The following is a 5,290-nucleotide window of genomic DNA, read 5'->3' on the forward strand; positions in this document are numbered from 1 at the left end:
AACTTCATTGTAATCTTTATTTTTTTATATGTAAACCATATACTTACCAAAAAAAAAAAAAAATAAGACTTGTCGAGAATTATTTGTTGTCTAAATTTTCTTTATTGATTTTAAAATTGAAAATGATACTTATGCTCATTCAATTATTTTTATTGCAGGAAATAAGATAATATGAAGTATCAAACAATGGACGTCATTTCTCAATTTGAACATTTTTCATGGAGATCTTTATAAAATGGTGTCATGAGTAATACTTTTGAGTGCTATTGTTATGTGACAAGTTTTTCTTTTGGATTATGGTGTGGGCTATTAGTTTGCTAGAAACATTGGATATTTTTGTATTACAGGCTTATGTAATGGACCTTTTAATTAAGGTGTTTTGGATATTTTGGGATTATGAAAATGCAGACTCTTTTACCTTTTACAATTATTGAGCATTGAGCCATTAGAATAAAATAGTGTTGTTGTAGATATATAATGTGAGCAGGGCTATGATGTCTGTTTTGATCATTTTGTAATCAAATTGTCCCTGTAATATGGCCTTTTGGGTTTTGTTTCTAGTTCCTTTTCTTGTTTGGATCTTTTCAATGTAACCAGGTTATGTTGCTCTTAGGTTTTTTTTGGAATTGTTCGCCTTGTTCTTGCCCTCATTTGCTCTTTGCTTATGTGGTGTGTGAATAGGATGGTTTTTGTTGTGTAGATTGTCTTTTTTTGTTTTTTGGTTTATGTGTCTTTGTATAGTTGGTTAGCTCCTAGGGTATACCCGTTGTATCTTGTAGTTTTTTGTCGTTTTATTTATGACTTTATTCATCCCCCCCCCCCCCAAAAAAAAAAAAAAACATAGCCTACAACAGTGGTTAATAACCGTCGCTGTAAATAAAATTCGAAACGAATTATATGGTTATAGCGACAGTGTAAAACTGATGGAATAGAGTCAAAATATAGCAGCGGTTTACAAAATGTCGCAAAAGTGAAGGATATAGCAGCAGTCGACCCGTCGCTATAAAGTTAGCAAGTAATTGGTAAATTCAAGATATAGCGACATTTGTAACTGCCACTACATCAACCGTCGCAATAAAAATAACTATACCAGCGTTTGCGAAAAACGTCACTATAAGGATATGCCGACGGGGCTATTGCGGCGGTTTGGCCGCCACTATTGCAACCGCGGGTAAAGGTGTTTTAGTTTTTAGCGGCGCTTTTTCTTGCTTTTAGCAACAGTTTTGGCCGCTACTAAATCTTGGTTTTTTTGTAGTGGCAACACATATACAGCATGCATAAATAATTCCAACAAACATTTTATAGCAACAACTATGATAATATAAAACTAGCGATTACTTGAATTTTGATTTGTGTTCGACTTGTTAAAAATTCATTTAATATTGATTCGTTATGTAAACAAGTGATGTGTGAACGTAATTTTAAATTTGTTAAGTTTGAAGTTAAGACTAAATAACTTACTGTTCAACTCAAGAAACTTATATATAGTATATAAAAATCAAGCTATTCAAATTTAACTCTTATTTGACTCATTAAAAATTAACTTGTTATGTGAAAAAATCAAACCTGAACATAATTTTAAGCCCTTTAAGTTATCAAATCAAGCTTAAATAACCTATTACTCAACTTGACTTAGCTCATTTTTAGCCCTATAAAAAACTTGCAAACTTTAGAGATTTGAAAAAATATGTAACAGTAATTAAGACATTTAATCTAATAATTGTGTAACACTCATTGTGGTGTATGATTTTAAATTTAACCCCTATAAACAGCAATTTGATATACCTTTATGATGGTGTAGTAGTAGAGAATGTTAAGGCCTCGTTTGGGAAGAAGCTAATTTAGTAACTTTTTAACTATTTGGCTAAAATATGAGCTAAAAAAAACTAGTATGCTTGGGATAACTTTTTGACTTTTTACGAAAAGATGTGCAAAAAGTAGAGAGAAAAGATAATCTTTGACTTTTTAGTATGGGTTGTTGGCTTTTTAACTAATTTAATAACTTTTTGACTTTTTGAGTAAAAGGGAGAGTTCCCAAACGAGACCTAAGTCTAGGCTTGGCTTTGTTAATTTTGGAGGTCATATAATTGCTCTTCCATTGATTTGACCCCAGAAAAAAAAATTTAAAAACAAAAAAGTGAAAGTGGATGGTCCTATTTTGTTGTCCTCAATTTTGCAGTTTTTAAATCATAATTTATGAAATATATTTATTAGAAAATAGTGAAAATTCATTACTTTGTACCAAATAATTATTTTTTTGTTGTTGTTTCAAAGGCCTCAAATTGAAATTATCAGATTTAAATCTGAAAAGTATACCAATTTTGTAATTGGCCTTTAATTTTTCAATTATTAATTCCCAATTGAAATTGTATTTTTAAAAAGGTGAAGCACAATTAAATATCACATAATGATTTGATGAACTGTTTGGATCTCTTTTTTTTTCTTATAGACTCAAAAGTCTCATTCTAATGCGAATTATATAAAAGGGCCAAACATAAATGCACGTTTGAGTATTATATATTGAGAGACAAATGTGAGTTTTTTTTTTATAATATTGAAATTATTAAATGTAATACTTTAAAAATAAAAATAAAAACTCATTAGTGTATTTTTTCCAAACGTAACTCTCCAATGTAACACTCTAAAAACGTAACACTCTAATGTAACACACTAAAAAATTCATCAGTGTACTTTTTGTAAACGTAACTCTCTAATGTAACACTTTAAAAACGTAACACTCTAATGGCCTTGTTTGGGAAGTGGCTACTTTTTTGGCTTTTTGGCTATTTGACTATTTTAGTATGTTATTTTAGGGGTTATTTGGGATGAACTATATAAGTGCACTTTTTGACTTTTTGGGAAGTTGGGTTGAATTTTTTGGTTGATTGTTATATTAAAAAATATGTTTGAAATGATATTTGAGGTTGAAATGGCAAATTTGTCTCTAATCTCACTTTTTTCCAAAATTGGTATAAAGGGGCAAAATTGTCATTTATTATTGGTGGGACAGCCTGACAAGTGACAGTGGTAGGCCATCAGTGCACTTGTCAAGTGACAGTGTAGCCTGCCAAGCCACCTTTTTTTTATTATTATTTTTATTATTTTTTTAATATAAATCATTGATTTAGGTACTATTTGAGGCTATTTTAGCCTCAAACTTGGGTTCCCAAACAAGGCCAATGCAACACACTAAAAAAAATTCTTAGTATACTTTTTTCAAACGTAATAATGTAACCTTCCAAAAAAAATTATTTTTAATGTAACACTCTAAAAAAATTTCTTAATGTATTTTTCTCAAATGTTACACTTCAATGTAACACACAAAAACTCATTAGTATACTTTTCTCAAACATAACAATGTAATATCTCAAAAAAACTTCTTAGTGTATTTTTTTCCAAACGTAACACTCCAATCGATGTAACATACAAAAGCTCCTTAATATATTTTTCTCAAACGTAATAACGTAGCATACCAAAAAAACTTTTAGTGTATTTTTTTTCCAAACGTAACACTCCAATCAATATAACATACAAAAACTTTTTAGTATACTTTTTTCAAACGTAGCATTATAATGTAACATTCTAATATAACACTCGAAAACTAAACTAAAAGAAATGTAGATTTTCACGTTCGACAACCAACACTTCAGCTACCAATTCCTCCAAAAAAAAATCTTTCACACTTTACCTTTCCATTCCCATCCCATCCCAAAAAATTGAAAAAAAAAAAGAATTATAAAAGGACATTCACTTAAACTCAAATGACACCAAATCAAATAAATATAACTTTCCAAAACAAAAAGGACTAATTGATTCATAAAAAAACTCTTAGAACTAAACATTCCCTCATATGGGATTTATGGATAAATTTTCTTTTTTAAAATAGTGAATTTCATTGTTTCAAATTAATGAATTTCACTATTCAAATATTGTAGATTCAATCAAAAAAAAAAAAAAAAAAATCAAATACATCTTATAGGTCTTGTTTAATAATCTCAGACAAGAGAATTTCAAATATCTGAATTTTTTGAAAAAACATACATTTAGATTATAATTTATTATTTTTTTAAGTTTTAAAATCATCCAAAAATAACAAAACAATGCTAATTATTAGTGTTAAGGGTATTTTGGTCTAAAAATGCTAATTATTAGTGTTAAGGGTATTTTTTGAACTATGAAACATTTTTCTTGTCTCTTTATACTAATAAAATATTATATTGGAGATCTAACCAAATCTCTCAAATAATTGTACATTTTTATAATGAAACGTGTATCAGAAAAAAAGTAAAATAGGTAAAATGCTTTTAAATTTTGTTTAATCAATATTTTTTCACATGTATTTTAATTTATGTTCTAAGAATTCTTATTAACAACACATATATAATTAATTTTTTTTTTAAATATGGTATCATTGTATAAGGAAAATGCTTTTATTCACACAACAAAATAAAAAATCACAGTAATACACATCTACCAAATTTTGGCTTGCCTAAATCGTCTAAATTTGTACATGTCAAGCGTTTGACTAATCATCCAGCAACAAAGGTGACCATTGCAGTTGACAAAGATAACAACCAAGATTGACAAGAATTGCACCGGTCCTCTGGATGGTCGTCCGAGAGGTCATCCGGGCAGTCGACCGACACTCACAAATTCAAACAATTCGAGCAAACTTTAAATCGGCGAATGATTATTTTTCAAAAAACCATTACAGCGAATTATTTGAGATTTACAAAGCCACCCATTAATAGTAATGGAGCTATATGAATAAAATTACAAAGTTATCTTTATGTTATATGAGTTATTATAGCGATCCCGGTTTCCCCTTCTTTATTTATTGTATTCCGGACTCGGTTCTGTGGATGTGTTGTTGTCGTATTTTCATTCCCATACTTCAATCTTGTATTTGACTCTTGGGTTGTGTTGGGCAGGATTCGAACAGGTCGGTTGTGTTGAAACCAAAAGTTGATGCCCAGATTTTGGCCTTCACGCTCGAGCGGGGCTTTTGACGCTCGAGCGGGCCCTTTGTTGCTGCATCTCCGCTCGAGCGGGCGTTTTGACACTCGAGCGTGAATATTCATATCTCAAAATTTTGTTCTGCAGGTCGTCGGACGCCGAGCGTCCACTTTCACGCTCGAGCGGGGACCATCGACTGCAAAACTTTTGGAAGTGTGCATCCGGTGCTCGAGCGCCGCTTTTGACACTCGAGCGTAAGTCTGTGTCTGACGCTCGAGCGGGGAATCTCATGCTCGAGCGGACCTGTTTGTATATCAGTCCGAATTTTGACTTT

The sequence above is a fragment of the Camellia sinensis genome, chromosome 10 (genome assembly GCF_055761805.1).
Source record: "Camellia sinensis isolate YWXY chromosome 10, ASM5576180v1, whole genome shotgun sequence".
Classification (NCBI taxonomy): domain Eukaryota; kingdom Viridiplantae; phylum Streptophyta; class Magnoliopsida; order Ericales; family Theaceae; genus Camellia; species Camellia sinensis.